Consider the following 27,073-nt stretch of genomic DNA (forward strand, 5'->3'; position numbering starts at 1 on the left):
GCATGTTAGACACAGCTCTAGCTGTGCCTGCGATCGCGCGTGTGTGTACGTATGGAAAAATGAGTCTGTCTGAAGTGAGAGGTCATGCTGGATGCCCAGAAATATGTCCCCAGGAATTTTTTATGCTAGTTACAGATATATTCCTTGGTTTAAGAATTTGCTACTTGTTTACTGTTTGAAGAATAATGCATATATTTACTTATTTCAAAAGTAACACTGTTAATAACATTTAAAAGTTTAACAAAGTATGAGGCTCATAAAAGGACATAAGCCAAACATACTCAGCGTATTGATTTAGTATTCCTCCTCATATAGATTTTTCTGAAAAATCTTTGACTTTGTTCAAAATGAAGGATATTGGACTTAAGTTTGTCTGTCCGTGATCATCTGTCTGTGTTCTGTAGGACTGTATGTTCTGCTTTTATTTATGTCCAAGCTTTCAGCGTTGGTGTAACTTTTTGTGGTTTAATTATTTTCTCAATAAAGACAAGAAATAGAGGAAGGTTTGGGGTATTTTTTTGTTGGTTTTTTTTGTTTTGTTGGGTTGATTGGCTGATTGTTTTGGATGAGATGAGGTAAGAGCAAGCTGGTGAGTTCTAGGAGAAGCTTTACCAGGAGAGGAGTTGATGTGGTCATCTCAGAGACGATTGCCGTTGTTGGTCTCTGAGCTTCAGCTGTCTGTAGCACCAAGCATGAATTGTTGACGTGTAGCATCCTCCTACATCTGTCGTCGCGCTGCCTTCGGGCTTCCTAGTTAACTGATGCTGCAGGCATCTGTTTTGCTGTCCAGAAATATGTGATCATTATTTAATCTAGGAAATAAATATTCAGTAATGATATTTATTGATGACATAGTCAACTGAAAAGAGATGCTTTGAACCATGACCTCCTTAGTTCAGGGTTTGAAATTTTTCCCATGGTAGCAGTATTGGTGAACTGAACAAAAGCTGTGTACTGCACATGTTGTATCTGCCAAGTGAACTACAGGGGAAAGATGGTTTTGAAGGAATTTAAAATTTGTGAAATGAGCTAGGCTGATGTTTTTTGATGCTACTGCCTTTACTTCTGAAACGGTGATGCCAGCAGCAGGCTGAAAATGCAAACTTCCCTCGTACAGTCCTGTGCTGGTCACAGATGAGTGAGGGGCTATGGAAGCAGCCGTGCGGGAAGAAGTCTCTGAAAAGGAGACACAAAAGTCTGCTTTTAGTGCGCCTTTCGCAGGACTGTGTGCGTATACGTGTGTGTTGGCTGAGTCACCGGCAGCCTCAGGGGAAAGGGCCGGTGGCCAGGCTGCTTGCGCTCTGCTCATACACAACACGTTTAATGGGACTAAACAGGAATCCAGTTGCTGGCCTCCTCCTCCATCTGCAAGCAAATGGTGGGGTAGCTGTGCCTCAGTTACAGGAAGGATAAGTGGAAACCTCCACAGCTGCCCTGTGTGAGGGGCGGAATGGAGCACAGCCACTTTGTTTACGCGATTTACGGAAGAGCCCTTTCGATGGAAATGGTTGTTTTCACATTTTTGTCTTGGAAACGCCTGAAGCTTCCTGCAGGGTTCGGGTTTCTGTCTCACTGCTTGCTGTGCAGGCAGGCAATAGGAGCTAGTCTTAGCACTAATCAGCTGTGATTCATTGTGCCTTTACCCCACAATGTCTAATACTGAATAGGTTTAAAACCTTTGATACATCTTCCTTTGTGTGTTTGTCTCCACAACTCACTTCCTCCCATTAATTTCCAGGGCCGTAGGGATCTTTGTTTTTGCGCTGCTGATGCCGGCCCCAAACACGCACGCAAACACGCAGCCGGTTACGTCTCTGCCTTCCAGGCTTCAGGAGCAAATTCTTTCTGCACAAGCGCACAGCTCGCTCCGTCTTCTCCCTGCTCCCGTCTGGATTGCGGTTTCATTAAGGTCTCATACGTATGTGATATTTTAACTCAAATGGACTATAATAAATTTCATCTGAATAAGCAGTGCCTTTTATGTGTCATAAATTTTACCTTTTCCTGTTCCCAGTGATATGCTTCCCCCTTAACATTTCAGTTATATACTGATAAACTCCTCGACATTTAAATACTGCCGCAGCAAGCTGGAGGTGGAGAAGTGGGTCACGCAGAGCTATCAAGAGAACCGTGACTTTTATAACTGGCTGAATAGGAAGCTCCCGGCTACTCGGATTTCTGCGAGGATGACTGCCGTTGCTGAAAGGAGAGAAATAAAGCGTGCTTTCATTTTAAAAGCACTTTGTACACATGAGTTAACCTTTTCAGTGCTCTGGTGTGAGGTGGGTAAATGTTGTTGCTTCAGGTGGGGAAACTGAGGCAAGAGGCTTGTGTCTCCTGCTCTCCTGCATGGCTGCGGCTGGGTACTGACCCGCAGGCTTTGCTCTGCCTTGCCACCCTGCCTGGGCTCGCAGCACAGGGGCAAAGTTACCCAGTGCAGTACGACAAGTCTGGCCCTTTTGCTGCTGTACTGCTGGATCCGAGATCCTGTTAGCAAGAAACTTGTAGTGTTGTTACGTGCTACCTGGGGCTGGAAAACGTTACGCTGCGTATCGGCTGTCTCAAGTTACCCGTGCAGGTTTGGGTTGGGGTTTTTGCCTTCCCCCCCGCCCCAATTTTTGGCCCAAAATAGTTCTACTTGCTGAAAAAAAAATAACTGATGGATTTGGTTTATAGTCCTCCAGTGAGATGTCAGCATTTTTTCACTAGAAAAAGCAAATACTTTCATGTTGTAAAAGAGGACAAAAATACTCTATTTTCTGACTATTTTTCTTTCCTTATCTTAGTAGGCTTCTAATTACCTCTAGTATATGTATGCCTACATCTGTAACGAGCTTGTCAAATCTGTTACGTGCAGTATAATCCAAGGGTGACTCTACTGCACTTTGGGTCAGAGATCCCTGCGGTACTCACTGATTGTTAGTGGAAGTGGAGAGGTTAGTTTAGAGGACTGATGCTGTAATCTTTCGGGGCCTTAGAACGCGTTGAAGTATTTTATGTTTATGCACTTTGATAATAGATTGTTTGGAGATTGTCCTCAGATTTGTCCGTCGGATGTCTTCGTGGTTTGTGCAACTTCAGCTTGATTTCTTTAAAAATAAAATTTTCATAGGTCATTCTTCCTTTTGAAATAATGTTACATAAAAGCACATATGATCATTACAAGATTTTCTTGCTTAATTTTGCGTGCTAAAGGAAAGCTATAAAGGTCATTTGGTGAGCAGTTTTATCTGGGATTTTCTCCTACTAGTTGAAACCACATGGTGTTAATAACTATTTACATAATCCCTAAAAACTGATAGGCAAAATGCACATGTGGAAACATGAAAGGTAGTGTAAACAGGCAAGTTGATTTATCCTGGGATGTGTGTTTTGACTGTAAAGCCGTGTAACAGAAGATTGGAAAAAGGTAGAATTTTTCTGCGTCTCTTTTGACTTCAGTTGGTGAATTGTGAGTCCTCTTTGAGAAAATAATTTTTGTTTCTCTGAGTGAATCTATAAAACCACTTGAAATTGCTATCTTTTGGCTGTTAGCCAGGTAGTTTAGTAAACAAGCTGGATTGATTATATAAACCAGTTATTTTTTAAGTGAATGTTGGATTTGGGTTATATAATATCACATAATTCACCTTCATGTCTTCCCAAGTTCAGTTCTGTAAGGTATATTTAATCCTGTATCCACTTCCAAAGCTGAAGAAAACCATATTTTCTTGAAATATAGATAGAGCAACCTTAGTTAACAGTAGTAAATCCTGCTAGCATCTTTAAGCAGAAAATAAGCCAAAGTGTGGTGCCTTCTGTTAAACCTTAGTGTGTCCTTCAGCAAAGATCCTAAAAATAAGCAACCAACAAGCAAGCATTGTGCACATGTTTTTGTACAGATGCGTGAGACAAGCAAATATTGAGCTGTTTGTGCGTTGCTGAGAAATGTGATGTGCTGCTCTAGCCGGTGCCTGACCAGAGCAAAGCCTGGTTGGAACAGCTGGCTGCTCAGACGAACAGCAAGTAGCTTAGTTTTTGAGGTAAAACCTCTCCTCCTTTCACCTCCCACCCCAATCTAAAATGGTTAGGGAGGATTCCTTTTAGGATGAAGAGAAGTAACATTGCTGCCTCTTGTTAAAGCAGAGAGTTTAAAAAGTGAACGTTACCGAAGGATGGGAAAGTTCACAGCAGCATAAAGGTGATGTGGGGGGAAAGTTCATCTAGTTAGCCACTGTATTGATGTTTCTATCTGTGGACCTGACTAAAACATCAGTCTGTGATTTAAAATGGCTTTGGGAATGTTGCCTGCTAATGAGAAGCAACGGGATTGGAAACTCTATAACTCCTGTTTTGATGGGCAATGTACCTTGAAAAGGGACTGAGCAGTAGCAATGGATCTGAAAATGATAGTGGGGTCAGCTCCCCAGCCTGCCTCTTGCCCTTGCAATGGTAATTTTGTTTAAAATCTTGCCTTCTGGAGTCAGGTAATTGTTTAAACCAAACTGATAAGATAGTTTTCCATTCCTAAAGTTCCTAGCAATGCTAAATGCATAGGAAAGATGGAAAATGTAATTTAAGTATATCAGAACAGTTTAAAGAACAAATAACATAATTTCATTATTGTTTTGCATGTTTGGATGGTTGGTTGATTATTATTGATCATTTGTGGTTTTAAACACAGAAATAGCTGGTTCCATTTGCTTGATTTTAACTTTGAGGTCTTAAAAAATAGGAAATTACTATTAAAGGTTTCTTCCCATCTACCATGGCATTTGAGAATAACATACACAGCCAAGTAACAAAAGAGAGCAATGTATCGTGCTGCGCGTTTGTTACTTACTGTATATACATCACATCATTTGTACGTTGCTGTCCTGTTTTTCGCATACTGTTTGTTTCATTTATCAGTAACTGTCTCTCTTCTGGCAGCAGCTATCATGGTATTTTCTGGATGCTGCGGGAAACAAATAGTAATTGTAATTATTTTCAAAATTAATCGAATTGTAGGGAGCTTCTTTCCGTCCACTTGGGGAATTGTAGCACAAGTTTTAGTTTTATTTGGGCTTCTTTTTAATTAGACGCCCTTATGGGTTGATTTAAAAACAAACCCCAAAACAACAACAACAAAAAACCCTAAACCAACCCACCAGAGCTACTAACTAGGTGTGGTTTGTATAGTGACCTGACAACAAAGCTGGCTTCAGTGCCGTGAGATTTTTCATCCTGTACCTCACAGTAACACCCGATGGCTTCTGACAAATGACTTGACCTCTGGTGGCCAAGTTGGCCGCTGGCGTGCGTGAGGCTGAATCCTCCCAGGCCTGTGGAAGTGCATCAGGTTATTCCAGTCATTAACTGACTCCTGGAGGTAATACATACTTTTCTCCATCTGTAAAATGGGGATGGTAATACTTTTCTGCCTGCCTCTCAGTGGGATCTGTGAGGATTAGTTATGTCTCTGCAGCAGCGTATAAGTGGTAAGCATGATTACAAAGAACAAGATGTGCAATTACACTGGAGGGGCAGCGAGCTGTGGGTGTCTTGTTACACTTACATAGCAGAGCAGCTGGCTGATGAGCTGTCCTGACCTCTGCAGTCAAACCAGATTTCAGCACAGTTGGCTCATTTGTGGGCTACTCTGATTTCTCACGTCAGGACCTCTGTTTTCTAAAGGTGGCATCAGGCAGGGAAATACAGGTGACAGCTGCCCACCAGAGCTGTGCGCTTCTCTTTCGCTTGCCAGAGCAATCTTGGGTTTCATGGATGTGAGCACCTGTAGGTGACCGTCCTTGCCAGAAGGCTGTTCTTCCAGCAGTGTGAGTATGGAAGCTCTGGCCACCTGCTTCTGCCATGACTGTCTTCATGCCTTTGCTGGCGTCACCTTCTGCACATGGGACATGCTTCCGTATAAGATGTCTCTTTCCCTGCTTGCTCTGCTCACATCCCGCCTAGCGACTCAGTACTTCTGCAGTGTTGTCAAGAAGTAAGTCAACAGTAATTATCATGTGTATTTTTTTCTGTGGGCTACCAGGTACACCCCGTCTATTTGATTTTTGCTTAGACTGTGAGCTCGTGGATGGATCGCTTCCTGGTCTTGTCTCCTGTGGGTGGGCTGCTGCTGGGTTGTCAGCGAGGTAGCAGGGTTAACCCCTACTGGCACTGTCACAGCTCTGTCTTGGGACGCCAGTTCTAGAGTTACCCTAAATTCTTTTGGTGAACAAGATTAAAGGTATAAGTGAGAGGCAGTGCAAGCTCTTTCATTTGTACTCAGTGTGCGCTTTAAAGCCCTTTGAGCGGTTAAGTTATAGTGACTGCTGAAATGAATGAGTGATAACAAAGAGGATTTACTTATGTTTCCATTAGGATCTATTAAGACTCATGTAATCAAATGGGATCAAAATGTTATCACCTTCTGAGAGTCATTGTCAGTAAATGTAACAGTAAAGTGATTATTCTGGTATCTTACCTTAGGGAAAATTAGAATGACTGGGGGGAAAAAAAAAAGGTGTGATGCAAGGTGTTTAGGTGTGTAACACCCATTTATTTGAAATGGATGTTAAACAGTTCTAGTTTGTGTTGAACAGTTGTGTCTGGTTTTCACTTTGAAGCATTAACAAGGAACTGTGGTGCAAATAAAGGGCTAATATTTTAAATGGAAATTAATAGAGCAATGGAAACTTGTGTATTTTTTTTTTCCTATTAAAAGGAAATAGGAGCTTCAGATTTAGATTTGGGTGAGTGCTGGTTTTTGAGTTTGACAGTTTCCATATCTTAGAAAGCTTGATTTTGCACAACAAAGGTGCCGCAGCGTTTCTGAAAGACAGACATTAATGGCATTTGAAGTCCGTAATCAGTGCAGCAAATGTGCTCTCTGGTGTAAACGGTCCTGCGGGATGCGTGGAATCAACACTGCATGCGTGAGCAGAGTGAAACGGGTGGGAATCTGAACAGGTTGTATCGTGGTACAGTCACAAGCAGTAGAGATGAGGTGTTCGTTAAAGTTACCCGCTTCAGTAAAGAACTTGAGATACTTCTCCCTCCCCCCGCCGTTGCTCTGTTCTGCCGGTATGTCTCATAAGCAACGCTATCAGTTAGCGCTGGCAGGATAAAGCCCTAAGGATATTAGAACGGCATGATTTTAATCTTGACTGTGTCCTGTTTGATGGGACAAAGTCCCATCATGGCTAAAATGTTCTGCAACACCTCTGCTTGATTCGTGTGCCTGAAGTTTTGCGTTAGGATTACCATTGTCTGCCTAACTCTCCCACAGATTGATCTGGGACTGTATCCCGCTGTTGTAGAAGAATAGCGTATTGGAGATTAAGGTGACAAACACTTATCCTCACTAATAAAGAACAGACTTGTATTTCATCCATTTCAAATGATGCTGTGAATTATGGTGTTTATCTGTTGAGTGAGGCTTAAACTATTTGTCCTGCCATTTGTTTGGTGTACTTCAAATTGTATTTGACTTATGCGTGTTGTGCCTTCTCCCACATTTCAAGAAATATTTTTAGAGTACAGATGAGGGGAAAGTTTTCCTAAGTCTTACGTAAATTAATGCTTTAAAGGAAGAAACAAAGCAAACGTCTCATTTCCCCTCCATGACAATAGGGTGAGTTTTGGGATGCTTGTTCTTACAGAACTTAAGCACCTGCGTATTTTAAATGTGTACATGACTCAACAAAATCAATACAAGTTCTTAAACTAATGAGCTGTTCTGGAAAAAAGTGATAAAAACATGGGATCTCTGCGACTTTCTTTTTTTGACATGCAATTATGAAAAAGGACTTGAGCATATTGGGCAGGGAAGGAAGAAACCAGTCTGTAAAACTTTGAAAATAAGGTAAGATAAATGGCTCCTGATCACAGTGCTGCCCTGGGGATGGCAAAGGTTGAGGGGGACTCTACAGGTTGTGGCAAAATTGACTCCTAGTTTGCAGAGTTGTTTTTTAGCTACGGGGAGTGTTGAGCTGTTGTCCATAAAGAATATCCAGGCAGAAGGAAGGTCATATCTTGCTATTTTGGGAACTGGCTGTGTAACCGTCATACAAATAAGCTGAAAGGCACAGGAAACTTGTGTGGTAGCCTGACTGGGGTATGACCAGTGCTGTGGAAAGCCAGTGGAAATCTTTTTTGCAATCTCAATGGGTGTTAAATCAGACTCTGTTTTAATTCAGACCTTTTTATTTCTTGATCTGCAGTCATTTGAGAATGTGCTGTTATGCATGTAACAAATCTTTAAATAACTCTTCAGTCTGAAGACGCTTGCTTGCTGGAGAGTAATTTTTAAGCTCTGTGCTGCTGCATGATTTTTCTGCTTTAATTTTCCTTGTGTATTTTTATGCTTGCCTGGTAACTTGGATACATGCATTAGGTGTATTTATTGTTATTTATGTATTATAATGAAAAATCATGTTTGGGCTCTGAAGGCCTCAAAATCAAGGTCAAGCTAAGGTCTGTAGGATTTTTTTAGCTGCATCTGGGAAATGAGTAACAACTGTACCATAGCACTTTGTGCCTCAAATCCCATGTGTTTTTCTGGGAAAATTCAGTGATTGTGCTCCTGACTTACTGTGTCTGTCAAGCAAGTTTCTCCATACATAAAATGGCAAATATTTTTCATGTTTTCCTAAAAATGTTATGGTATGGTTAAAACAAGCGCTACTTAGGACAGGAGTAGTATGTTTCTGTAGAGAATAACGCTGGACATCTTTAGGGGATGCTGGACATCTTTGGGGATACCAGAAGGGGGATGAGTAGTAGCTGTAACCGTTGCCATCAGGGTGGGTCCTTACGTAGTGTGTCCACTCCTGCCAGCCAACAGCGTGAGTCCTGGGCAGGGAGATGTGCAGGATCCTTCAGGTTGTTCAGGAGGCTGATCTAAAACACACGAATGAGTGTCTGATCTCTCTCATCTGCAACAGTAATTTCTGACTTTTTTTTTTTTTTTTTTTTTTTTTTTTTTAGCGTAGATGTTTCTGGTTTATCGGAGAGGATCGGGGTAGTTCCCAGTCTGAATTTGAGACACGGGAAGGAGCTGTTGTAGCATTGATCTTGATGGTGAGAAGTATCTCATGCTGGGTGTGCCAAGGATACCATGACCCCCAGGAGAACAGTCTGATGATGGAGCAGTCCTTGGTTTTACTCCTGATTTCACTTGGCCCTTGCTGTTCTCCTGCTGATAGCTCCTCTCTCAGCCTCACTGCATGAAGCCTGCTAGATGTGTCATGGAAACTACTTAGTTATTGTAAAGCACTTTGTAAATAATAAGCAGTAGTAGAAAAATAATTACAATATTGTTGAAGTATAATTAATTATTCCAATAAAATGATGAAGAATTAATTCACAAATTGAGAACTCTGGGGTTTTCTGTCTGGAAGAATCAAAAGACATTTTTGTGGTCATATTTCATTTGCAGTTTATGAAATAACTTATTTTCATTATGTAAAATTACCTAGTATGCAAACTCTCTTGATTGAGTACTTGAAAACAAACATGGCTTTGTAGTAACTTGTTGTTTTCCCTGAAGAATACGTGTGCCCTTTCTTGCACTCGGCACCGTACTGCTTCATGTGGTTTTGTCTTTGGCGTACAACCCACTGGGGTCCAGCTCCACACTTGATTGAATGGCGTTATGAGCTCTCTAATTATAATACCTTCACTTTATTACACTCAAAAGGGTTGGCTGCGGTGGATGCTGGTATGAACAATGTGTAATGTGAACGCACTATTTTAGTCTCCTTATTTGGGTTATTAATGTGTGCATTGAGATCTTGCCTTCTGGTCATCGTCATGGAGTTAAATATGGTTGTGGCACTACACAGAATGAAGAGATGGTGCCTTTCACAAATGCTTCACTGCCCAGCTAATAGTTTATAGTTTTATTACAGTGGCAAAGCGTAAGTTTAATAGGTGTATCTTGCATGAATGCAGTATCCAAAATACAAAGTAAAGAGCTCATTTTCCTTCTTGGATGGATTTGAAGCATGTGTTGAGACGTGGCTTTTCAAGCAGCATTTTGCTAGGGAAGCAAAATAGATAATAAGGTATTGTGAATGGTTTTTGTAGCCAATCTGGAGTCTGGAACTGGAACAACAAGGAAGTTTGGTGTGGTGTTGGAAGCTTGTCTTTGGTTTTCTTTCCTTTCAACTTAATGTCTTGAACAGTAGCAAAGTTGCTTCATGGTCATTTGTGTTTGTGGACTTGTCACTTAGGTCCAGTTTCTTCAACAAGAAATTGTGCAGGCCCTCAATGGGGGGTCTCACTTCGTTGGTGGTAATGTTAAAGTCTGTAAAGCTGTTCACATGGTGCTGTCTTCAGAGAAAGATAGTGTCTTTTTAATAGTACAGTAACAATAAGGAGAGTTCATGTCCCTGTTGACTAAAACTCTCTTAGTACAGAAAGTCCAGGGAATTAGATAGAAGAAGAGACAGAACAGCAATCTGCAGAGAGACTGGTCTGGGATGAAGGATGTAGTTTAGATCATACCAGAGACAGAGGAAAAATGAGAAAAAGTCTAAGACATGGTGAGGACCCCGCTGAGAAGGAAATAGTATGTTGGAACTTAGATGCAGTAGGATGTAGGGAAAAGAAGAAAAAAACCATGAGAAATGGAAATACAGGAGTACTCTCAGTGGAGGAGTGGGGAAAAAAGTGGCTGAAGTGCTGAAGAGTATACATACTGGGGAGTCATTGCACCAGAAAGCAAGTAATAATCACTGCGGGTGCGGGAGGAGCATGGCCTTCTCCTTCTTGAGGGTGAGGAGCTCTGTTCCCCTTTACGCCGGGCAGATGCTCTCACCTCCATTTGAACACTCTCCTCGGGTAGTCCTGTGCCAGCCTGTGTGGTTGCTCCTTCCAACACTGCGTTTAGCTAGTGTCCATCCAGCCGAGCTCCGGCAGACTCAGTCCCTTTCCCTCCTTCCCTAAAACTGAAACAATGTCATGGAGGCAGTGTAAAAGAAGCATCAGTAATTATTTTTGAGTGCTGCAATTTTTCATTTTTTTTTACAAATGTGGGGGAGGTTTGCAACCAAAAACCTGGTGAGCTTATTAAAAAAAAAAAAAAAACAAACCCCAAAACCCAAGCAAATTGAGTTTTAGTGTCTTGTTTAGCCTGGTCACAAGGCAATCATCTCTAAGGATATTTTGTGTCCTGCGAATGGGAATTCTGGGCTGCTGGTCTGTGTGTTTGTGCCAGTGATGCTGCGGCAGGCTAGCAGACTCTCTGGGTTGAAACCAGGCGTTAGTGGCTGGCCGGCGCGGCGGCCAGCATGGCTAAGTGCGGTGGGGTATAAAGAGCCCTTGTGCGTGCTGAGAAGAGGCGAGATTAGAAATGTCAAACTGTTAAAACCATCCTTCGCCTTTAAGTTTAAAGAAATTAAATTTGTTTTAAAAATAGATTCAATACCTAGTTTTCCTGCTTTAACACAGCTTGATGTATTACAGGATCTCATGGAAGGCGCAGGGCGGTAGTTTTGGAGCACGGCAGATCACTGGCAGATTTAGCATCGTGTGCGCCAAGTTATTCTTAGCACGAATGGAGCCCAGTCAGAAGACTACTGGTTTGTGTGCTGTTCTGCTGTATTTTAAACTAATGCTGTGCATAATTGGCATAAGTTAAGGGGAAAATGTAGCGCTGTTTGCGTACATCGTGCAAGGTAAAACTAGTGACCAAATTAATAACAACTCATTTTCCAAGCATGGAATGGAAGCCAGTTGTATGGCAGCACTGCATGGGGAAGAAGCGGCCAGGTCAGTTTTTATATTGCGCTTGTTAATATTTTCCTCCTCCTTCTATCCTTTATGTTGACATTAATGTTAATTAGTTACTTGCAGCAACCAAAAAGTATTGATGAAAGCCCGTGAAACCAATATGCTTCTGTAAAATTAGTTTCCTGCTTAAGCAGATATTTCTCTCGTAATTGACACAAACCAGCCTCAGCCGAGGAGGCAGAGCGAAGCTGGTTGTATGATTAATTCACCATGTTCTGGGGTTATTTCATGTTTATAGTAAAAAGACGACTGTAAATATAAGGCCAGGTGCTCCACCTATGTCCTCAGCTGAAGATCTGGCCTGAATAATTTATTAGGGTGCTATTCTTTACATTCTTTTCAACTAGAGGTCCTACCATAAAAGAATTACAAAACCTTCCTCTTGCTTTCCTTTGCCTTTGTTAAAACAGTGGCACACTGTAGTCAATCCAAATGCTGACGCAGAATAACAAACCATAGGTGTGAATGGTACAGTGTGTGTATCGCAGTATGGGAAAAATAACCCCCCGTTTGTAACTGTACTCTCTCAAATGCTTACTCAGTGCAGGTGTCAGTGACTCAGCTCGTGTTTTAAGGACACATTAAAGTGGTTTGTTTGTGGTGGATTATTTTTTTTTTTTTTTTAAAAAAAAGGTTAATGAATAGGCTCCTTTGTTATCCCAGATAACTTAGAGACAAGAAAATTGCATCAAATAAGAACTGATCCCCAGTAACATTTTCTCTTTGAAGGGGTAAGTAGTTACCTGGTGCCAACCTCGTGGCGTTAGTGTGATCTCCCAACTGGCACAGAAGCTTGCTGCTTTAAAGACTGACTTTCAAACAGCTAACATTCCATTCTGTCTTGCAGGACAGCTGATCCTCCTGATTGTCCCTCTATTTTGTTTTCTGATTTTCCTTTTTGTGTAGGAATGTCTAAATATTATAAAGGGTCAGGTGTTTCTGTCTAAGTAACGGATTGCTCCAGGCTTTAAAAATGATGCCTGTTTATGGTCCTGCCATCTGCAGGGGCAGCAGCCGGCCGTAAAGTTCCTGTATTGATCTGTCACTAGTGCTGTCTTGTCTGCCACATGAAAAATGGCTTAAACTCATAACCTGGGCCAGCAGTTTTCTTATTGTAAGCCAGACAAAAATGCCATTGATCTTCTTTGCTGAAGTGTTCTTTTCACAGCTTGCCAGCATCAACACACTGTTGTCCTCACTCAGGGCTAATTAGCTAATAATTTAATGCAACCGAGACAGCAGTCTCGGTTAGGTTTAGCAGCAAGGGAATATGCTGTATCTTGAAAAGTATGGGACCTTCTTAAAGCATGGTCATGATTGCAGTGCTTGTCTAAACTTCTACACTCTTGCTTCATGTTTGATTTCCTACGCTGGAGAGTAACAGCCTAGTTAGTTTAAGGTGTGCTGTTGCTTTAGGGTTTATAGGAATCAAAACCCAGTTGCGGTGTTGCTGTCTGTAGTCTTGTACAGTGTTCCTGGTTGTGCATTCGTGCTTCAGCTTTATGATCACTTCTTGAGTGAAATCAAATAATTCATTGAATTCATCACAGGAACCCTGTGGTTGGTGAGCTACAGACCAGATGGATTCAGTCACGTCTGAGAAATAGTCGGTTATACCTTTTTTGGTTGGTTAATTTTGTTGTGGTGTCTTTTTGGTAAAACATCTACCAAACAAGAAATCCACAATTAAATTGTTGCAATCAAAGTTTATATGATGGATCCTTCTTGCAAAGAAAGAAGTCTTCTTGATCCTCTTATTGCTATGGAGGCCAGAAGGTTACAGGGAAATTCAGGTTGGAAGCATTGGTAAGATGTAATCTGCTCACACATGTTGAAAACTCATAGGAGTCTTCCACAAGGTTTTTTGATCTTTTAAATTCAAATATTTGCACAATTAGGTGTATGAATGGAGATTGCTTGCTTCCAGCCCCTGGCTGCATATAAGAAGCAACTAGTACAGCTTCAGGTGGGAGGATGGCTTAGTGTCGTTCAGTCCGTGTTTAATGTTGTGGGTGGTTCTCCTGGCTTGTCTCATGCTCTTGTGGTGGTGAAAGATACAGCCTGTACAGCGTTTCTTTTAGAATAAACAGTAACAAAAGCTTCTGAAATATAATTATAAGCATTTTGCCAAAACGAGATAGCAGACATAATCTAGTAGTTTTAAGCTGTTAAATATTTTTTTAAAGTTCTTGACTGAAGGTAGCTTTTCCTGTATTATTTGCCTAAACAGTGTAGGCCACATCTTAGTTTATATTTCAGAATTATGCGTGATTCAAATTGTATCTTTGTTTTCTGTTCCACGTTGTGGAGCACAGTGTGAGGCAGAGAGTACAGGAGGCGAAAGAAAACAGATAATCCCTCAGGGAAGTGATTCTTTGCATTTCATACATTAATTTCTCTGGAGTGTGGGTCCATATGTTAATTTTGTATATGAAAAAGGAATTTAATCTATGAGGACACTTAAAATTTGCTTGAAATAAGGGAACTTTTAATCTCTGAAAACATCCCCAACGTGCAATTAACTATTCTGATGTCCTGATGACTCAACAGATGCTTCTGTAAACTAGAACACAGCTGTCAGATTACAGAACTGATATGCCACTATATGTGATTTAAAATGACTGCCCGTAAATGGATATATTGTGATAAATATCATATAGATGGCAAAGATGTCCATCTTTTCGATAGTCCTGTAATAACATTTCACAACGCGCTATTCATTGTCACTCTCTGGAGGTTGCTGTAGTCATGTGAAACGTCCAACTCTTCCTTCGTATCTTTGTAAACTTGTTTGGGTTTTTCTGCATCTTCTTGGCTCCTTTTTAATGCATGCAGGCTACTGAGGGGTATTTTTAATAAGACAGTAGAACTAAAGATTTTTCTAAGCCTTTCTGAAGATTTCCAGGAGCCAATTCAACTGATTTTAGACTGTACTCCATCTGTCTAGGAAAGAAAGAAAATACATTAGTAGTCCACACATGAGCAGCTTATTAGTTCATTTGGTGTGTGCAGTACAGTGATTCAAGACTGATCTAAAATATTCATCCACAATTACTGGCGCAGCACAGTTCAAAGTGCTTCACATCTGTGGGTTTGACTGAGAAATTTAAGGAAAATAGCTGCAAATTGATTCTGTATGTAATTAATGAAACATTTCATTCTTATGTAAATATTAAATGCTTGGGTATTTTTTCCCCTTTTTTTCCTTTTCTCTTACTGAGCTCCCCCTCCCTGACCTCCATTATATGTTTGTTTGTTTTATGGGATGGTGGGTGGGCTGGCATGGGGGCATATCCTCTTGGGAGGAAGAATTAATAGCTGAGTCCTGTGACTCATTCAGTGAGCAAACAGCTGTTCTCGCTCTAATTCACCCCTCCTCAGATGTCCATCCCACCCCCGGAGAGGAGCTGCCAGAAGGCAGTGTTTGCCTGTGCCTCAGTGAAACTCTCCGTCCACTTTCTTCACAAAAATGCACTTTCCTTGACCAAACCACCCCGCGCGCCTGTCAAGCGGAGATGTGGATATGAGCACCCCGGCCTGATCCCGTCGGAGGGACACGGCAGATGGTCGGTGGCAGCCACGTCTCAGTGTCTGAGCAAGATTTTCCAGGGCTCACCTCTTACAGTATGGTGGCTTTGCCACAGCAGTGCCTGTTTGGGGCTGGGTGCTGGCGGTTTTAATATGGACTGAAAGCTTCTGGTGAGCTGGAGAGAAAGGGCTTTTGAGGACAGGAGAGAAGGGAGCGGATGGTTATGCAGATATAAGGAGTGAAGTCGGTGAGGCAGGGCTGGGGTTTTGTTTAGTGTCTCTCCCTCCCTTCCTCTTTCAGTGTCACAGAAAATTAATCTGAGTTTTATAAATGCTATCAGTGGAAGAGTTTAAGAACAGCCTGCAGTAAAACTTAGAGGATCCCGAGGCAAACTTCAGCTTGTTTTGAAATAACTGTCTTTCCAGCTCAGATGTCCACACAGAACACAGATTGTGCAACGTGTCCTGCTCTTGGCTGCCTCCCCGAGCTGCCGGTGACCTCGAGTTTCAGCGTGGGCAGCCTGGCAGGGCTTGGCATGAGGGGAGGCCTGCACCCTGCCCTGCAGCTCTCCCGGGGACCGGAAAACCAGGATACAGGACTCCCAGTCTGGGAGTCCTTGTGTAAGGGCTTGTGTGATAGACAGCAAGGAGCACTGATCTGCTGTGACCAAATGACTTAAAGGGAAGATGAGAGAGGGAAGATTGCTTCCAGCTATTAAATCCTAAGATAGGACTCTTCCTCTGCGGCATCTGTGCAATTACGCCGTTCAGTGCTTTATGTCCATGACCTGAATTTGCATAAAAGGCTTAGATCTATAAAATTGTGTTTGCTTGGGTCGTGGTGTTGCGGCTTTCCTGCGGTTCGCTTCCCTGGCACGACGGCGCAGCTCAGGCAGGCAAAGCAGGCGGTAGCCCCCACGCTGCACCATGTGTGGACGTGGGTTGGCGTGTATGTGCACGTACACGGTGTTTAATCTTACAGAAGAAGGTGGTTAGAGTGTGGTAGTATTCAGTGAGCTGATGCAAAGGCGGTCAAGAAAAGACTTGGCAGTGGATAGAGATGAACTTTTGTGAAATGCATACCTTCCCATTTAGAGAGATAACGTCCTCGTCCATAGGTTCTGGCACAGCTGCTAGGGACAGTGGCTAAAAGCAATGAAATTAGTGTTTGTAGTTTTTAATTAATCAGTTGACTGGCAGCAATATAGGATGTTAAAATTACTTTTTGTTTTGTTTTGTTTTCTCCTTCCACACATGCAAACTTGTTTCCCTTAGTGTGGGTCTTCAGCACATCACTCGAACTGCTTTCTGTTCAAATAGCTGTCTACTGGTGAGTTCCCGTTCTGATTTTAACTAAAAGGGGTGAAATACCCTTCTTGTCTCCACCCCCGTGAGTGGAAGATAATGGTAGGAATGGAAGCTTGTATATTGATCAAGTTGAAAAGGTTATTAGGCAGGGGTGGTAAGAAAATCTGCCCCTGATTTCACATTGCTGACCTTTAAACTTTATTTCAGATAGGAGAATGTGGGAGGAGATGGGTTTATATATGTTTGCTTTAGATACTTCAGTACGATCTCTTAGATACTGTTCTTTGGTTTTGAAAATGAGTGCACCTAATTTTGAACTTCCTCTGTTTCAAGAAGTGAAACTGGAGGAGGTTTTGCTTTCTGTTGCGAAGGTTGGAGTCCTCTTTTGTCATCGTTATTTGAGACAAGTGGACAAAGGAAAATTTATGGGATTTCAGCTAAGCTCTACGAAAAGGGTTTAGTAAATGGGGGATCCAGCTGAAAACTACAGGACAGAAGTTGGGGGTACTTTCACATGAAAAACCTGTTTAAAGAGTACTTCTTAGCTAGGAAGAAATTAGTTTTTTCCTTATAAAACCTGAGCAGAAACTCTGAAAGTGTTTAAGGCTTGTGAGGTTTTGTTTGTTTGTTTTTCAAGTTTTCTTTAAAAACCATCTTTCCTCACTTTTGAGCTCCCTTTCTGTGTATGTGCATTGCTGTATATGCAACTCTGTTTCTTTCAGAGTGTATGAGGGAAGAGCCTTTTCTGACGGAGATGAAACAAACCTTTTTGTTTATAAACAAAAGATGTTTAGTGTAATGAAACAAAGTGGAAAAGATACACCACCCCCATCACAAGTGTAGTGTTTTAAGTTTCTTTTACCCCAGTATTTTTCACTTAATGTAGGTTTTTGGTTTTGTTTTTTTTTTTTTTTTTTTCCCTTCACCAGCAAAAGTAGTGCAGATGTATTACATGCAGCTCTAAGCAGTTTGCTCTGGTACTGTCTTTAAGTAGTGATGCCATAAAGATTTTAAAAAATATTCTACTGCTAAATATCAGACACTTGTTAGTCTCAGAGATGATGGCTTAATTTTTACTATTCCTTGGTGTTTTATATCTTGACATTTATTATGACCTACAATTAAAATTACTTTAGTGGAGTCTCAACTTATATCCAGATTGCTCAGTGTAGTTGAGTGTCTCCTGGGAGAGCCTTGAACTGCTCTCTAAATCAATTTGTTCTTTTCTCAAAACAGATTAAATATGTTTTACCACTTTAAATTAAAAAATAAGTAACCCCGTATGACATAACTGCTACGTGTAAAATTAAAAATGCACTCTGCGCATTTTGAAGGGTAGCAGTTTTGATGCCAGTGCTGTGTTGATAGTATTCCACCAGAGAGAGAAACGAATGGTTAAAACCAAGCATGTCTAATCTTGTCTCACTGTTGTGCTAGTCTCATTTGAGAATTAAGTTGATGGCACTCTACTTGGGTGGGTGCTAACTGCTAGATGTGGCAATAATCTTCTTTAGCAGAGCCTGAGACATTCTATACCTCCACTCCACCGCTTCCCTGGAGGCAGATTTTATTTTCTTTTTTTTTTTATTATTTTGTGGTTTTTTTTTTTTTAATATATTCATCATGTTCATACTTATTGCTTTCTTTTCAGGTCAACCTTCTCCTGCCTATTTATTTAGCAAGATTAGCTGCAGAAACTTGCTTGTGACTCACCTGCACCCTAAGTCAATGCTTCCAGTATAATTTTAGTAGGCTCCTCCTGTCTACAGTTTATTTTGTACCCAGCACACAGGACAAGCAGGGGGAAATCGGTAGCTTCTGGTGCTGTGCGGAGGACAGGCAGGCAGCTGTACGCAGGGAGAGTCAGATGCACTGGCTATGCCAGAAGCAGCCTTTGTTCCTTCAGACCACTTCCATGGCTGTGCTCGAGTGGGTTATTGTTTAAGGCTCTGTAAGTACAATAGCATATAAGGGAAAGGGAAGGGGAAAATTTTTCTAAAATAGAACAAAACAAACTAAAAAAGTTGCCACGGAAATAGATGGCAAGTGGTCTCTAATAATGGGATTTTACAAGAGATGTCCAGCCTCCAGAACAATGATTCGGTTTAAGCCAAGGTTAATAGTGCTCGTTGTCCTATGCCTGTGAGCTGGCAGCTCACTCCTCTCCGACACACAGATGCACTCTAATAGCTGCTGTCTGCTGCTGGCTGGGTAGGAGCTGCTACTACGATGGTCACTTGTGAAATGATAACGAATTGCAAACTTTAATTGTTTTGGATTCATCTGCCCCAGGCAGATTTTTCGCCATGGCTGGCTGCGGCGCTGTGTGTCTTCATGAAAATGTCCTCCCAGTCCTATTTCCCTGTTCCTGTTTAGATTTCTTCCTGGTGCTCGATCTCCTGGTCCACCCACTGACGCGTGTGCAGCCCCTCAATCTGGGTGTGGGGCTGGGAGGGAGGGCGGGGTGCACCACTGCCCCCGGAGCTTGAGGGTTTCCAGGGTTGTGGCAGGACAGCAGAGATCTGGACAACAGCCATCTTGGCCTGGTGGCTTAGGTGCGCTGGAAAAGAGAGCTGGATCAGAAAAGTGGTTCTTCCAGTAAGGAGATTTTTGTGGAACAAGTTGAGAGAAGCAAAGGATTTTGTTGTTCTACACTGAGGATCATAATATTGCTTACTGCTGCTGTTAGGCCTTATATGTGTGAGGCATGACACAACCCGAACGTTCCCCTCCATCTCAAAGTGAGGAAATTACAACTTCATGGCTTCCTGCATCTGAGAAAAATCATACTCCAGTTATGTTTTGTTTTTTAAATAATATGAAATACAAGTTGAAGATAGATTTAATTTCTATTTATGCGGAGAAAAACATGAAAGGAAAATCTTTGTTAAAAATTGGGAAAACTAATTGAGGAAATGATGGCTGAACAAAACTCTTACCCCCATGAAAAACAGGGGAAAAAGCAAGCAAAAATTAAAATACTTATTACTGTCATTCTTTCTTGTTTTGCTCCGTCCTGGTAGCATTCTGCCTAACAGGGTGAGCCTGAAAAAATCTCTCCGGCGCACTGGTTGCAGTGACAGCATGATACAGCAGCCACAGGTTTGACTGTGTGTCTAAGCGGCTGCGGCGTTCGGCGCGGCGAGCTTCGCCATCGCAGCCCCTGCGATCTGCCCTGCGAGAACCTGCTCCTGTTTTGGGAACAGGCTGTATGGGGAACAAATACTGTAGTGCGGGAGTGCTGGCCTGGGACTTCGGGAGGCACGGGGAGCCCCTGTGAGACGCAGGCATGGGGCTGATGCCAGGGCTGGCTGGGGCAGGCAGAGCGCTTCTGGGTGGGCAGGAGAATGCGTTTGTCAGTGCAGCGTGGCCGCTTTCTGTGGCTTTCTGTTGCTTGGGTTTGGAAGGGGTGTTCACCCTTTCTGTTCCATCAGGTGAATGGTGGTATTTTGCAGCCATGTGGCTGCTGCATTTTGGTATGATGTGTTTGTGTGCTTTTTTGGTTCTTGTTTTAATATGGATTGTTGAGGATGAGGTGTAGGTTGAAAGCTGTCTGTCTGAAGCTGCAGTCCCTCTGCCTCACTTCCTTCTGCTTCCCTCCCCCGAGATCTTTTCTTCCCAACTTTACTCTCCTTCCTTACCCTGGCTCTGCCCAGGAAAGGAGCATACCAACCTGCTTTGAGCTTAGTCTCTCTCTCTTTTTGTCCCTGCTATTTTGTCCCCCCCACCACCTCTCTTGCAGTGCTTAATTTAACAATATTTTATGCTTGTCTTTCATATAAAACTAGCAGACTACCCCTTTTTCAGCAGGGGACAGCATCTGATGCGCATCAAGCATACACAAAGTGTTGATTTTGTGTTGCTTTAGAATTTCAAAAAAGTCCAAGTTTCTAAAAACTCCTAAGTTGATAGAGAGCTGTGATACCTGACAAGGACTGCGTATAATATTCAAACACTCTGTAGAAGTTTATAAATTTTCCCACATAGCAGAAGTACCCTTGTTGACCAGTAAGCTTATTTAGGAAGCAGAGTACTTTGTGTTCTTCACTTATGACCCAGTTACAGCCCTGGATAAATGAGAAGTCGAGATTGCCGACACACTGTGGTTTTACAGGAATTTTGAGTTTGAACATGTTCTGCATTTCAAGGAGAATAATGCTGGAATTTGGAAATAACTCGTGAAAGTAGAAAAATACCCTGAAGTGCACCTGCCTTACATATTTCCCTGAGAAGATTGTACAACATACTTAATTGCCTATCTTTGCAGTATTTCTGTTTTCCAAGAATTTGTGTGTTTTGTATTTGTTATCTCTTCTTTTTTGTTTGATTATGTAGAGGCTGAGTGGTATTTTGTGTATGGAAACTGAAGGTTTTGCTATTGCTTACCCTTAGAATTTTATTTATTTATAGTTAAGTCCAGCACAAGCTAATGCTGAGGTGGAGACAGTGAGATACCCTGGAGTCCCTCTTGCTTTCCTCAGAGTTTAAGGCTGAGGAAGAGACACAGGGCTCCAGAAGGATCTGTAATGGTCCAGGAAGATCTCTCATAGTTGTGTCTCTAAAAGCTGGCGGCCACCAGCTGGGACCAGGACATGATGAGAAAGCATGAAAAGTTGTTTGTACTTGACTCAAGTCCGTTGAAATTATACAACTGAGACTTAGGAGGCCTGAAGGTGAAACAACTCTATGTTGTTTCTCTATCGGATTTCTTTCAGTTCCACATTCAGTGTTTCTTAGGTGCTTCAATTTTAAGACTTGCCGTGATGCAGAGTTTGCTCTGGGTGTTTCCTTTATGTATATTGACCTTTTCCATGGATTCTTGGCAAAATCACTAAGAACCAGAGCACCATGTTAAAAGAAAAATGTTGAATCTGTCTGATATATTGGGCCTTAAACTGCTGGGTTTAGTGGCAGGGGCTCAGAGGTGGGAGCATCCCCTGGGCTGCCCTCAGGAATGTCCCCGAGGGACCAGGGCTGCTCCAGGCTGGAGTGAGGGCACCCGAGGGACTGCGGCCACCCCAGGCCAGAGCGAGGACATCCTTGGGGGCCTGAGACCAGTGGAGGAGGAGTCCAGGCCAGGAGAGGAGAAGCAGCAAGGAGCAGTGGAAGGACAAATGAGAAGCGAGGATTAGCAGACGGCAAGCGTTGCACACACAGCCCACAGCCTCCTGTGCTGCCTGTCGCCTTGCCAAAGGTGTTGGGCTGGGCTGAGTGTAAGGCATGGTGGAAACAAGGGAATTAGACTTGGAAAGGGGGAGGAGAAAAGGTGTTGGAGTGAAGCTGAGCCTTGGAAAAGGGGAGAAAAATTTTCCCTCTGTGTTTGCTGAACTGCTTAGTTAGTCTTCTTTTCCCTTCAACTCCTGAAATAGTAATTAAGCATGCATTAATTGGCAATAAATAAAGTAAAATTAAGTAAAATTCCCTGAGTTGAGATTGTTTGGCCCAGGATGTACAGACAGGGAATTTTGGGGATTCTTGCACTACTTTTCCAGTTTTTCAGTCTTTGAGTTCACCTTAATCACCTTTACAGCTTTGCTTTTGAACTTTGGAAGCCCAGAGGTCTGTCCTTTAAACAAATAGACAAAAATCTAAAAGCTGGAATTTTTATGTGATGATGAGACTTCGGAGAGCTGGCTTTAGGAAAAAATTGCTAGTGTTGCAGGAGAAACAATAAAATGGCCAGAGTTGGCAGCCTTGCTGTGTTGCCTCTCCGTCCTCCTCTCAGCTTCTGCAGCCTTCCTTGCTTGTGTTGGTTGTCTCCTCCACTGTATTGATTTTTAGGGCATTTCCTACTCAGAGCAAGCGTTTTGTCTATTACGTGCTTACACTGCACCACACATGCATTACTGTATATCAGATAATCAAAATACAAAATGTCTAGGATTTCAAGCTTTGAGTGGTTCATAGCCAAAAAAGCATTTGGCCAAAAACCCCAGCGTTTTTGTGCTCCTTCTGCTGGATCCAGGGGTGCAGGAGACATTTGCTGGCTGGAACGCCACCCGTTCTGTCGTTGCTCTTCCCCAGTTCACACCCAGCAGGTCCCGTATCGGGCCCTGGGGGTGTTTGTGGGAAGGACTTGGTGCTTTCCAGTGTCCGCTCAGGCAGCTGCATCGCAGGATGTGAACTGGGTATGAATGTGAAAAGGGTGGAGATTGTGCGGCATCAAGCTGTGCCACAGCGGGGCCGTGGTTTCACACTTGGAAAGGGTGGCTGATGGTGGGTTTGAGGTGTTTCCAGTTGTTCTTTTCAGGTGTAGCCTGCTACCCCCAAACTGTGCCACTGAGACTATTTTGGGGATTTTCCTAGAAATAGGATGAGAGAATGGATCAGGCTTTAATAAAAAGCTAATTTTCTTTTAGAAACTGATTCCAGTTCAGAAGAAAACCCCGTGAAGTGAGCTGGCAGAGCTGGGGCTGGCGAGAGGGCATGGGAGCAGGCTGGGGTGGTGGTGGGGGAGATGGAGGGGCCCCTGAGCAGGTTGTGTGATGAAACCAGGGAGCAGATGCTGGTGGGGCCAGTGCCAGTGTCCTTAGAAGAAGCTTGGATCTGATTTGTGAAAGGAGTGGGTGGTCTGTAATGTGTATTCACAGAAATGTTAATGGGATAGCCCTTTTAAGAGGTGCTTTAGAAAACAGAGTAGGAATTGTGGTACCAGCTTACAGATGGGCAGAAGTAAAGCACAAAGGAGAGGGGAACGAAGCCTTGGCTCCCTGTGTTGCAGCAGTGCAGTTTAAGCTGGTTTAAGCAGCCTCTGTTCTTACCCTCTGCCATCGCAGCTGAGCGCTCCTGCCCTGTGCCCGCTCCCTGTGTTGTGTTGGCACAGCTGTTGACGAGGCAGCGCGCTGAAGGAAATGAGCTCCCCTGACCCAGCTGACCGCGCGGCCGCACAAACGCAGGGTTGGAAGCAAGCGTACAAGAGGGAGAAGTGAGAGGTGAAGCGTCAGCTGCCAAGTAAATGCTACTAGTAGCCCGATTTGCCGAAGTCCCGTGCCGTTGCACCTGGACTGGTACCCAGCTCCTGGAGCAGGCAGAACAAAAGGTTATCCTTCGGAGGAATGAAGTTAGAAGTTGGATAAATAACTAATTCCAACTTCGTTGAAGACCCAGTCTGCATTAGCTGACGAAGTCATGTTAGCACATACTAAATCTAAATCAATTAGCATGTTTTTCCTGGCTTATATAAGCAGAACAAAAGCACTGGGGGAAACTTCTGGATGAGAACAAATATATTCTAGGGGAAAACATTCACAGCTCAATGAGGCCTTAAAAGCCAATCATTCACCCAGGGTGCCTGTCAATATGTAACTTCTCTAAAACTGCTGTTGTGGGACAAGAAAACCAGCAGAGTTCCTGTCTGCAGCAGACGGTCCCGTGGTGGCACTGTGCATATCGGGAATGGGGTGACTGCTTCTAACATATATTTTTTTCAAACATGTTTTTATTCTTTATGAACTATCAGTGAACAAAATAAATATGACTGCAGAACAAATATTAAATGTGAGTAACAAGATATTTGTAGTAACTTGAGGGTTCTCTTCTGGATTTTTAAAGTTACCTGTGACTTTTGCATCCTACAAGTTGTTACGGAAGTGTCTGCTCCCAGAGCTGGTCCGAAGGGAGGAACCTGGACTAGCCAGGAATGGTGTGCCATATTTTTTCCCGTAATACTTGCTTTCTCACGTTTGATGGAAAATTCTTTTGCATGAAAGTTATTTGGAAGTTAGTCAAAAGAGAAGCAAAATGTTGTCATCGTGTTCCTTTCTTCAGTATTTGCTGGGTTTTGGAGCCTGGTAGTGTAATACTGTGAGGACACCTTGTCTGCCTGCTGAAACAACATGTAACAAAGTACATACTGCCTGTAAACATTCCCCTGTCTCCCTTTGGAGTTTTTCTTTGTAATTAAGAAGCATTTCCTAGAAGTAGCAGTGCTGTGCCAATGTAATCCATAAACTTGTTTTGTTTTGCTATGGACAGGATGGTGGTTTTGAGGTATTTTGGCATATTCGCTTAAGCAGAGTTTGGGGGTTGGTTTATTTTTTTAATGGTACTTAGCTCACAACACCCTTTATAAAGGGAATAAAAGAGACTTCAGCATGACCTTTAACTGAAAAAAAGAAATTGCCATTTGGCTCAGGAAATTTTGATATAAACCTCAGCAGAATTCTTATTATCTTTTCCTCATCTCATTGTTAAAGGCAAGAAAACCTGTAAGACTTTAAGCTGCTGGAGTATCAAAAGCTTGGGGGTGGCAGAGTGGGCTAGGCACTCCAACCCAGCCTCAGATCTGATCTTCCAGGCTTGGTGCTAGGACTCCTAAATGCTCTTCATTAATTTCAGGTCTGTTCAGAGAGCTGCTTCAAATGCTGCTGTGTTATGCAGGAGAACAGAAGCATGATGTGTCTGTATTTTTATTGCAGGAAAATGGATCTTGTTATGTGAGGACGTTGAGGAAACAGTCATCAGCTACTGAGAGGAAGAAAGGCTGGTGGGAAATATTCAGGTAGGAAAGCTTTATGGACCACCAAGTGGATAAAAACACTTGTGATCCCTCAGTCTTTTTCCAGATGCTGCGTCATGTTTTATGCTTTAATGGCTGATCTGGTCACTATCAAAGTTTATTTCTTGTTTAAGAAGCAGTCCTGTTTGGTCAATTGATTGCAACAACAAAACACTGCAAGCAAACCCCTCGGCATAAACATTCCTTGGGCTATCCCTGGTACAATATTGATCCTGATACAGAATACAAACAAATTATTCTTTGCATGCTCCATTCGAGCTATAAAACAGAGCAATAATATGTTCTACTTGCTGCCAATAAATGTGCATTTATAATAAACAAAGTAGAAATCCCTGAGCAGAAACGAACAGTAGTTTCAGGAATGTGTTCAATAGCTCGTGTCTAGCTGTTGTACAGAATTAAAAAAACACAGAGTGGACACTCCAGGGTTTCTGTTGCCTTCCCCCCTTAAGAAAAATAATCTTTGTAAACCTGTTCTGTTGCTTCTTTTGCTTTGCTTTGGGGTTTTTAGATATTTTAAGTATTTTATGAAGCAATAGGTAATCTCATCTTTGCCTTATTTCCAGTGTAGTTCAGAGCTTCTCAAGAATTTGGTCTACGTCTTAGTTTTCTTGCCTTTCCTTACACTGTTATGTGGGTCATCTTCACTTTCACTCCTTGTCATATCCCCGTGGCATTTCTGTCTATTTGGAAATAGCATTAAAGGCACTTTCATGTATTTGTAGTTGTTTTGAATGCTGCTGAAATCAGAGGTGGAGGAGTCAGTACCCTTGTGCCCATCACCACCAAGGATGATAACTGAACCCATTTCCAAAAGGAAAAAGGTTAATGATCATCAAAATATAGGATTATTTTTTTTAATCTGCTCCAGCATGCTCATATAATCCTCCTCCTCATCATCCATGTTTTCAGTGCTGCACTGTGATGAGCTACAGACAGTTGACCTGAAGGCTTTTCTTGATGAACATTACTGTCTGCTCTCAGCCTTAAGAAACTCAACCTTTTCAAGAGCTGTATGGGAGAAAAATGTGTAAGACTAATATCTATAGGCTGAAAGAGAGGAGAGAGGAAAGACTAAAGTGTAAAACTCGCTTCCAGCAGAAATGCCATCCCTCTTCTACCTCTGATAATTAGAAGCATTTCTGACATGGCTACAAAAGCAAGTTAGCGTGTGCCTACCGTTTGTTGTGCTTTTGTACTACAGGACTGTTTTGCTTGTTGTATGATGAGGCTTTCTTCTATTTTGTTTTAAGACAAAGCACAAATTTCAGCTGATGCTCAACTACTACGTTATGATTCATCCATACTCCTACATTTTAAACGATTACTTCCGAGTACTTACACGATTGTTTGTAAAAATGGAAGGCTGTTACTCAAGTTCAGATTTTGAGTACTTTTTCATAATGCTTAGCAAAGCTCATGTGCATAAATCCTTTCATTAATAGTTCTAACTGGAGTCATACTGGAAGACTAGAAGAAGGAAAGATTTTAACTGTGGTGTAATTTTTGCCGGGAAAAGATCTTGGCAATATTAAGAAATACAATAGTACTGATTGTAACTCCAGTGGAAATTTAGAGGATATTGCAAATCATTTTTAGTGATGCCTTAAAGAGTACACTGTGTTTTATGATCCGTGAGTATAGGTCTAAGTCTTTGATCTTTTATTATAAAAATAACATGTGCAGACATAAAAATGCAGCAAATAATTAAAAAAAAACCCTAACAACCAACCAAACAAAAAACACCACACCAAACCCCACACTGTCTTAAAACTGTGTTCCTGAAAATTTCCTGGAGATTTCCCTATACTTGGATCCTGGTTTAGAAAAAAATCAAATACTTTCCTGTTCCATGAAGAAACTTGGGAAAGAAGTTCCTTGCTGTGCCTTTGGGTCACGTGGCCTCACTGCTGTAGAGCTGGAATGTTTGCTATGGTATTTCCGGAGGCTTCATAAACA

General features: G+C 42.3%; 1 protein-coding gene across 6 annotated transcripts in view; it reads left to right on the plus strand.

The window, feature by feature from the left end:
- The window catches only part of ZMIZ1 (zinc finger MIZ-type containing 1), a 359,859-nt gene that overhangs the window by 100,250 nt on the left and 232,536 nt on the right, over nt 1-27,073 (plus strand). For all 6 annotated transcript variants that reach the window (XM_086752207.1, XM_086752205.1, XM_086752210.1 and 3 more), the window contains one exon: nt 25,014-25,096. The gene's annotated coding sequence lies outside the window, so the exon portion shown is untranslated. The remainder of the gene's footprint in view (nt 1-25,013; nt 25,097-27,073) is intronic.

This window comes from Chlamydotis macqueenii, chromosome 7, assembly GCF_036417535.1.
Source record: "Chlamydotis macqueenii isolate bChlMac1 chromosome 7, bChlMac1.mat, whole genome shotgun sequence".
In the NCBI taxonomy this organism is placed as follows: Eukaryota; Metazoa; Chordata; class Aves; order Otidiformes; family Otididae; genus Chlamydotis; species Chlamydotis macqueenii.